Source organism: Onychomys torridus, chromosome 7, assembly GCF_903995425.1.
Source record: "Onychomys torridus chromosome 7, mOncTor1.1, whole genome shotgun sequence".
Lineage (NCBI taxonomy): Eukaryota > Metazoa > Chordata > Mammalia > Rodentia > Cricetidae > Onychomys > Onychomys torridus.
In genome coordinates this window covers 71,754,763-71,764,993 of record NC_050449.1, presented here as the reverse complement: position 1 = coordinate 71,764,993, position 10,231 = coordinate 71,754,763, and the positions used below count along the sequence as shown (strand labels likewise).

The 10,231-nt window shown below is 42.5% G+C and overlaps 1 non-coding gene across 1 annotated transcript; it reads left to right on the top strand.

The window, feature by feature from the left end:
• Positions 1-1,374: 1,374 nt before the first annotated feature.
• On the top strand, positions 1,375-1,447 carry Trnak-cuu. Its single transcript has one exon. It is a non-coding gene; the product is annotated as a tRNA-Lys (tRNA).
• The last annotated feature ends 8,784 nt before the right edge of the window (positions 1,448-10,231 follow it).

Below are 10,231 nucleotides of genomic sequence, written 5' to 3'. Positions count from 1 at the left end.
TGAGGTGTTCCCACTCCTCCCTGAGTGCCGGCTCCCTGCCATCTTGGCTCCTGCCTTCAGCTGCTGCCAGCCAAGGTTGCCAGCAGGCCCTGCTTTGGAGCTATACCAACGCCTCCTGCTGGCTGAAAAGTGCTGCTACACACCCCCCCCCCCCAAAACCACAGAAAGGTAAGCTTCTTTCAAGTAAAAGTACTTGATAATTTTACACCTTAAAACTGACTTACAAATTTTGAGTAATTCTTGTAATATGGCTGACAACATTACCTCACAAGAATTTAAAAACCTTTTTGCCTGCATGATGAATGACATTTTCCTGGAAATATACGACCTCCCTAAGACATATCTGGCCTGTACAATTTTGACATTCATTGTAATAATTCACACAGTGTTCAAACACTGGTTTAATAATAAGAACAAAGATGAGTCATTGTTGGGACTGATACAGGCTTTAACGGATAGCAATGAAGGCTTACAGAAAAAGATTCTCTCTCTGGAATCTGCTAACCAGGATTTACAGGCTTTAAAAGATAGCAATGAAGGCTTACAGAAAAAGATTCTTTCTCTGGAATCTGCTAACCAGAATTTACAAAACAAGCTTGTACCCAAAATTGCTTTTTTGATAATAAATATGAGTATTTAATGGATAGAACACTAACTCTCCAGAGTGAAGTTGTAGCTACTCAGACACTATATAAGGAAGAAAAATTATCATTACTTGATAAGATAAGGTCCATGGAATCATGTGTTTCAGAAGAACATAAAAACTTCCATGATTCCATGAAAAATCTGGAATCCCTTACAAGAGAGGAGGTTTACTCCCTGGAACAGACCCTAGGTGCTTGTTTACAAGCCCTGGAGGAAACTCTCAATAAACATGACAAGGGACCTAATAAGCAAGACCATACAGGTTGAAACATCTCCAAATGGCTCTCATACAATGGCTTATCCTGTTATCATCCATGAGAAGCCAGCAGATGACACATACCCCAAGCCATATACAACATATACCTTACAACAATTTCAACAAAGGACTTTAAAAATATAAAGGAAGCAGTAGTTACATTTGGGATACACTCCACATATGAAAAACAGATGTTAAATTCGTGGTCTACCTCACAAAGAATCATTCCAGATGACTGTCATCAGTTAATTTCAGCTGTTCTAGAATATAGCCAGCAGTTACAGTGGAAAAGCTGATTGAGAGAAGAGGCAAGAAATTTAGAACAACAAGGTAAACTCAGAGGTTTTGAGATCTCCCAAGATCAAATACTTGGTAAGGGATGTTTTGCTGACAGGAATGTACAAGCCATTTATGATGAGCATACAATATCCCTATGCCGTACAGCAGCTCTAAATGCTTGGGAAAAAATTCCAGCCCGGCTAGCTCAGTCGGTAGAGCATGGGACTCTTAATCCCAGGGTCGTGGGTTCGTGCCCCACGTTGGGCGCCAGATATTAGTGAAATTATTAAGGCCACTCCAAGTAGTTAAAAGGGAGGTTTATTTTGTGGGGTAACTTACAAATGAAGGGATAGGTTGTAGAGTCTGGCAAAGGTATGGTGCAGTCTGGCAGTGTTCTCTGGAGAACTCTGCTCAGTCTACTTCCTGCATCCAGCGTCCCAGAACCAAGCGAGAGAGACCCCCTCTCTATCTTGGGTCTTCTGCTTCCTCCTCCGCTCTGCCTTGTGGGTGTGACCATTACCGAAGCCTCAGTGGGGGTTGGAACTTCCAGGCCAATGCTGAGATGGCTATCCACTACATCTATCAATTAGGAAACTACAAATTAAATCAACTTTATTATTTAATTGTACACCATTCAGAATGTCTGGACACAGCAACACAACTGACAACATATGCTGAGGAGGGTGTGGAGAAAAGGGAACCCTCATTCACTACTGGTGGGAGTGCAAACTAGTGAAGCCACTCTGGAAATCAGGGTGGAAAATTCCCAAAAAGCGAAAAATATGTCCACCTTCAGACTCAGCTGTACCACTACTGGCCATGTGCCTGCCCCAAAGGATTCAACGTTATATTCACAGATATTTACACAGTCATGTTTATTGCCACTCTATCCACAGGAGCCAGGAAATGGAAACAACCTAGCTGTCCTTCATTACACACTGTAGAATGCTATTAAGCTGTAAGACACAAAATGAAAGCAGGGTATTTATAGGTAAGTAGATGGAACTAGAAGATAGTTGAGAAAGGTTGTCTCCATCCAAAAAGAAAACACTACATGTCCTCTCTCATCTGTGGTTCTTAGTTCCAAATCTTCAGGTGTGAATACACAGCTCGAAATAACCATAGAAATGAGAAAATTAAAAGAGACCATTGTGGGGCACTAGGGAGGGAAAGAGGGAGACACAAATGAGATGAAAGGGGAAATGGGGGAAAGGAGGAGGTAAATGTGGAGAGGGAGGAAACAATACATAAGCAACGGAAGAAAAAGCATCACGAAGACTGTGAAAAAGTCACAAGGAATTACATGATTTTATATTTATCTACAATTGCATATATGTGCTGGCTAGGAAGAGGGAATCTCAATTGAGAAAATATCACCCCCCAAATGGCTTGCAGGCACACCTGTCGTGTAGCTTCCTAATTAGTAACTGATGTCAAAGGGCCCAGCCCATTGTAAGTGGTGGTACCTATGGAAAGGTGGTTCTGGGGTGTATGAGAAAGCAGACTGAAGAAGCCTTGAGGAGGAAGCCAGTAATCAGCCATTCTCCATGTCCTCTGCTTCAGCTCCTGCCTCCAGGCTCCAGCTGTGAGTTCCTGTCCTGGGTGATGGACTGTAAGTTGTAAGATGAAATAACCCACCCTTCAAGTTTCTTATGGTCACGGTGTTTTATCACAGCAACAGCAACCTAAGACAACATGTATGGTATTTGTATGACTATACTTTTTCAATGGAGTTATGCCACTTGGAGTAATAATGCTCCTCCAAAGCCACAGACTATCTCCAAAAAATCTCACCACCAGGTATGAGACACTCCCTTTTGAGTTGTTGGCCAGAGGAATGCAAGAGACTCCCTAAATACAATAGGTTATTATGTTGTCCTTAAAGGTCAGTACCATTGCTAAAGACACCACACACTTCTGACACAGGACTTGGAGGATTCAATCTGAATCTCACCTGAATACTTCCTCCCTGAGGACTACCTTTCATAATACCAGATGGGATTGTGCAAGCTGCCAATGTGGAGAAGCAACAGATAGCCCTACCTAGCTGTGGTGCCCATGACCCAAACAACAACCAGCATGGCAAGGTAGACCTAAAGGTTCAATAGTGGCACTCATACATTGGCAGTCACTTAAGGCTATCTAATTGGACTTAAGGCATGATCAACATGAGGAAAATCATGCCTGATAATGAAAACCTAGCCAGCTATCCAGGGCTAGTGAAGCCATGGATCTTAGAGGAAAACCTACTACTTTCATCTTTCTATCCCTAACTGCATTCTAAATACTTATAACCACAGATAAAACTCTCACTGAAGAGGAGGTGATACAAATATATATCTTATACATTTATATGGATGTAATAAAGTCAAACTACTCTATTATTGCTTAATGTAAATCTATGCTGATTAATTATACAGGTGTGTAGAACTATCATAACATCACCTCTCATCAAAGAAGCTTCAATGTGCAGCAGTTGGGAACCAAATAACAGAGAGCCACAACTGGTCAAAATGCAGAGACTAACTGACTATGGGATTCCCAGCCCACGTGGTACATCCACATCACAACTCCCATAACTAAAGCTCAGGGAACATCATGGAAAAGGAGGCAGAAGGATTATAAGAGCCAAAGAAACAGAAGTCTGTGTGAAATTGCATTTTCTATGACAGGGAAGCTGTACCCATAAAATCTCAACATGGTTGCCTAAACAAGACATGAACAATTCCAACACCAGCTGTCATCCTGATATAGATGGAGGACATCTTATGGGCCACACCCATAAATAAAGAGCTATAAGCAACTAGCAACTGTTGAGAGAGAATTAGGGTTTCTCAGGGATGAAACCCTTGATTGGATCCAATACCAAATGGTCAACCCTAGACACATGCATGTAGGCAACACTAAAGAGATCCAGCAGGCTGTATTCCTGTTGATTTGTTTTATGTATATGTAACAGTGATTAAAGAAAAGGAGGCTGTGAATTTGGGAGAGAGGTTGGGAGCGGCAGACACTGGAGGGATAGTAGTGAGTAAAGAATGAAGAATGATGTAATTATATTTTAATTAAATTTTAAAAGAAAAAAATCACAAGGACTGGTGAGGGTGTCACAAGATGACTCATTGGGGAAAGGCACTGTCTGCCAAACCTAGCACCTGAATTTAATTCCTTCATTCCACACAGTGGAAGGAGAGAATCAACTCCACTAAGCTGTTCTCTGATTTTTATCTATATACTGTGACACACACAGGTGTGCACACTTAGATGTCAATAAATGAATGTAAAAAGTGGCTGGTGACAATGTAAGAAAAGAGGAAACCTTGTTGACTGCTGGTGGTGTGTAAACTTGTACAGCTACTGTGAAAAGCATCATAGAAGGTTCTCAGACAACAGAAAATAATACTACCATGTTAGTCCATTCCTGGGTATATACCCAAAGATCCCAAGTGTAGGCCCACAGAGGTAACTGCATCTCCAGGATTCACATCAGCAGGAAATGGAAGCAGCCTAAATGAATGCCACCAGATAAAGATCTATGGTATGCACCTACAATGGAATTTTATGCAACAGCAAAGAAAAATGAAAAAGTGGGATTTTCATGAAAATAGAAGTAAGTGGAAGCCATTACATTAGGTGAAATGAGTGAGACTCAGTGATAAATGCCTCAGCAAGTCAAAGTGCCATGCCAACCTCACCTGGGAAAAAAGGGGCTTCCCTTCGCTGGAGGGGAGAAGGGGATGGGGAAGAGAGCAATGTATGACGAGTGTGTTTGAAGACATCCTGATGAAACCCAGTACTTTCCCTGCTAAACTAAAAATTTTAAAAATAGATTCTATCAGTCATTTAAAGAGTAATAACGAAATAAACTCAAAGTTGTGACATTAACAGTTTTGTGCCTGGTGCTAATAAAAATCATTATGACCTGTTGTGTGTTCACTGTGACAAAGGCAAGATGGGGGAGCCTGGCTCTGCCACTCACTGGTGTGAGACCAGAGAAGGTAGAGAGTTTCTACTCTGAGGACCAAGGAGATGACCAGGAAGCTCCGTCATCGAGGTTGTTTAGAACACTGAAAATCAGAAAAGTAAGCTCACCAAATGTTAGCAAAAACACTCGTAGAACTAGCTACTTAAATTTTTCTCATTTAATTTTGCGATTTTAATTATATCATTTCTCCCTTCCCTTTCTTCCCTTCAAACCCGTGAACACACTCCTCCTTGCTCTCTTTCAAATTCATAGACTCTTCTCTCATCAACTCTTTTTTAAAATATGTTTTATTTTATTATTATTTTTAAAGATTTTATTTATTACGCATACAGTGTTCTGCCTGCATACCAGAAGAGGGCATCAGATCTCATTACAGATAGCTGTGAGCCGCCATGTGGTTGCTGGAAATTGAACTCAGGACCTCTGGAAGAACAGCCAGTGCTCTTAACCATTGAGCCATCTCTCCAGCCCGATATATTTTATTTTTATGTGCATTTGTGGTTTTGCCATGGGTGGTCCCCTGAAACTGGAGTTAAAGACAGGAGTGAGCTGCCATGTGGGTGCTGGGAATTGAACTCAGGGCCTCTGGAAGAGCAGTCAGTGCTCTTAGCTGGTACAAATTGGTTCTGTGTTTCTTATTTAACAAGACAGTTACATCTACATCTGGTGCCCAATGTTCGTGGTACGAATTCACGAAAAAGTCTCTTGCCTGTGACCTTGTGAGCCCCAGCTCAGGCCGGAGCTACACTTGGCCGGTTGTGGTGGCACCCTGGTTGGATTTACCGAAGAAGGCAGAGGCAGGAGGATCTTGAGTTTGAGGCCGGCCTAGGAGGCTTGCTAAGGAGAAGCTTAGGCCGGGGCCCAGACACAAACGGTGGCAGTGGGACCATGGAGGCAGTGACTGCTGCTCCGAGTTGCTGGCTGCTTCTTATGGTGTTGGTGACTGAGGTGATGCTGCTACCTGGGATGAAGTGTTTACTACTGCTTGTTCAGAGAATTGCCCGGATCATCATGTTACAAGGCATCAGCAAAGGTCAGTTTGGAAAAGTTTGGCAAGACAAATGGTGGGGAGAAATGGCTGTGAAGATTTTCTCTTCTAGGGAAGAATACTCATGGTTCTGAGAGACAGACAGACATGAGACTGTGATTGCTCCAAACCACAGAGGAGGCACAAAAAAGAAAAAAAAAAAAGTCTTCAGAGAACCATGACCAAGCCTAACAGCAACTTTGATGAATTCATGCGGATTATGATAAAGGTATTAGCACCATGGAAAGATCGACTTTGGACTACAAACTGGTCAGGACAATTTTGAGATGACTGGCTGAGATGATCCAGCCTGACAGACAACTTGAACAAGGACTTGAAACAAGCCCTGCACTTTCTCATTATGCAGCAGCTGGACAAATGATACAGGACTTGACAATTAACCCCAAAATAGAGTTTTTGTTTAAAAAAGAAAAAGGAGACTATAGGTATGAGATAGATCACTGAGTCTACCCTGAGAAAAAAGATAAAGACATAATAGGCTAAATGGGTAGATCATTGAATCTACACTAAAAAGAAAAAGGGAAAGATATAAAAATGACAAAAGGTAGATTATTGAAACTTTTATGAAAAGAAAAAAGAGAGAATATGAATATGATAAGAAAAAAGATAAATTTTTGAATCTACTTTTAAAATGGAACTACTTGTTTTACATAGAAGTAACAAATTTTTTTTTTGTCTGAGTTTATTAAATGTTACTGGACTGGACATTGTTATATGTAATGGAGTTTTTCGCCTGAATCTGTCAAATGTTCATGGACTAGACATCAATGTAATCTTGACTGTGTATATTGTATATACTTATTGGATATGATTTTTCTTGTATTAGTTATAAGCTTTTTAAAATTTTAGACATAAACAGGGGAAATGTGGTGGTATTGTGTTCCCTGAAATAAACTTATCTGGTGTCAGAGAACAGGACGGCCACAATATTAAACATGAGGATAGGCAGTGGTAGCACACACCTTTAATCCTAGCATTTCAGAGACAGAAATGCCTCTGGATCTCTGAGTTCAAGGCCACATTAGGAACAATCAGGCATGGTGACACATGCCTTTAATCCCAGAAAATGAGCCTTTAATCCCAGGGAGTGATGGCAGAAAGCAGAAAGGTATATAAGGCGTGAAGACCAGAAACTAGAAGCATTTGGCTGGTTAAGCTTTTAGGCTTTGGAGCAGCACAGTTCAGCTGAGATCCATTCTGGATGAGAACTCAGAAGCTTCCAGTCTGAGGAAACAAGACCAGCTGAGGAACTGGTGAGGTGAGGTAGCTGTGGCTTGTTCTGCTTCTCTGATCTTCCAGCGATCACCCCAATAACTGGCCTCGGGTTTGATCTTATTAATAAGACTCTCAAGACTCCTGCTACACTTAGCCCTGAACCATCTCTCCAGCCCCTCACCAACTCTTGTTACAGCACATACATACATGTATATACCTTTATATTGATCTACTTTTTAAAACTACGTTATCATTTTTTTTTTTTTTTTTTTTTTTTTATTTGAAGGCCTGTGTAGGCCAGGCTGGCTGAAAATTCCATGTCTTCCTGCCTCTTCCTTCCAGGTGCTGGGATCGAAGCCATGAGCCTTCACTCCTGACCTAAGATTTTACCATTTAAGGGAGTGTCATGTGTTCAAGATTGAATTTTTACTTAAATTAGTAAGACTATCTCAGACAGAAAAAGCCGGCCACAGTGGTGCCTGCACATAGGAGGGCACAGAATCAGGACAGAGGACTCCATGCCAGGCTGGTTTACACAGAGAGCCCCAGTATCAAAATCAAAAACAACAAAGGATACAGTCTATTAGTAATATATGTTTTGACTTATTAACTAGGAAACTCATACGAAACTCAGCACATTTTACTTTTGAAAGGCCAAGTCCTGCATTAACTACTCCAGACCACACAGGGTATGGACAAGTGGCTATGTGAACAATGACCCTCTGTCACTAATCTTGCCTCTGTTCTCAGCACCTACCAAGTCTGCTCCCTCCAGACTGTCACTGGGACTTGAGGACATCAGTTATCCTCATTTGCCCCTGGACCATCAGACTCCACACCCCACTGCCATTTTCTCAGAGCCAGGCTTATTACCCTCCCACCTTTTTGTTTTGTTTTTGTTTTTTGAGACAGGGTTTCTCTATGTAGTTTTGGTATCTGTCCTGGAGCTTGCTTTGTAGACCAGGCTGGCCTTGAACTCACAAAGATCCACTGCCTGGTTGCTTATTAGTCCCTTATGAGACTCTCATTCCTCCATTTCCAGCCCCCCCCCCCTCCATCCACAAGCATCTTCATGTAAAATCTCCCTCTCAGTCTAACTCAGCTTCTAAAAGGCTCAGGCTGAAACTTCACTGCTCCTGCCAATGCCAGCAGTGAGCCCTGGGATGCACAACCCAGATGTGGTTGTTCCCTTACGACTACATTGCTGCCACATCTCTTCTCCCCCTCCACCTCCAGTGAAACTCCGCTGGGACGCAGGCCCTGGTGAGCCTCATCTCCAGCAGGAGGCACACCAGACTCCTCCAGAAAAAAATTCGCGCACAACCCTAAACTCCATGAGGAGCCCAAAGGACTATATAAAGATGTGTTTTACCTCTTCATCTCACCTGATAAAGATTAAGCCAGGAGGTGGTGGTCCAGGCCTTTACTCCCAGCACTCAGGAGGCAGAGGCAGGCAGATCTCTGAATTCAAGGCTAGCCTGGGCTACAAAGCGAGTTCCATGACAGCCAGGGCTACAGAGAGAAACCCTGTCTTGAAAAACAAACAAACAAACAAACAAATGAAAAAGAGAACTAAAAAAAGCAACACTAGAAACCAATAAAACCAAAACAGCAAACAGGCTAGATCTTCTTCATTTGAGTCAACTACACAGTCCCGGTTTCCAGATGTACCTTTTATTTATTATTAAACCATCAGAAATCCATGTAAGAACAGGGCACTGCAATAATGAACACCAGGATAGAGTTAAGAAGACTGGAAATCTGCCCCCTGCCCTTCCCCTCTATCATGGCACAAACAGATCTGGAGTTTGGCATCCTAGTCTCCAGGCTAGCAGGCTTTTCCACAGCAAGGCTCCTGTCCTGTGTTGAAGTCATGGGAAAGCTTGTCATCTCAACATTGAGTTCTGGGCAGCCCCCCACTTTAAATGAAGTATCTCGATGACCACCACACAGGACTTTGCAGGCCCCTGGCCCAGGCTCTGGCTAAAAAGAAAGCAGCTGGTCAGGTACATGCTCACAGAGGTGTTTATTACAGGGGTAATTTTGGACTTGGGCCTGCACCAGCGTCCTCTGGAACGCTTTTTAAAGCACAGGCTGCTATGTCTCGCCTCTCTGGTTTCTGGTTCTGTGATAGTGGAGAGGGTGCCTGAGTGGATTAGGTTTTTAAATGGTGTCTGGGTGACCCTGATGCTGCTGGGCCTCAGACTCGTTGTTGAAATGCACAATCGGGTGAAGCTAAGAGATAGACCAAAGAGATCTGACAGATTACATTCCTCTAGAGAGTTTTCTAGGGACTCAATCCCACATCTGGATAGAACAAACAAGATCTTACGTATTTGCATTGAAAGGGAAAAATCAGTAGCCATCTTGAGAGATGCTTCCCCCCACCCTCCTCCAAAGGTATTTGCTGAACAGTAGTTTTAGAAGTGATCAGAAGTTGAACTTAAGGCTGGGACAATAAATCTATGTATCCTGGACTTGGCAAAACAAGATATGGGGAGTAATGGACTCAAATGACCAGAAGTTGACCTCAGAGGAGAGCAGGACTGGAATAATAAATCTAAATGTATATACCCTGGGTTCAACAAAAGCAGGACATAGGGAGTAAAAAACTTATGATACCCCAAATCTTGTTAGCCATCAGTAGCTTCATGCTTACAGTTCAGCCAGTAACTTCAAAGAACTGCCTCACCCCTAACCCCCTCATCCAATCCCAAGCTGCATGTAAACTTTTCCTATATAAATCCCTTCAAGTGAGTGCTCAGGCCCGTTCTCCTCCACCTGCTGTGTCAGATGCTTGCTT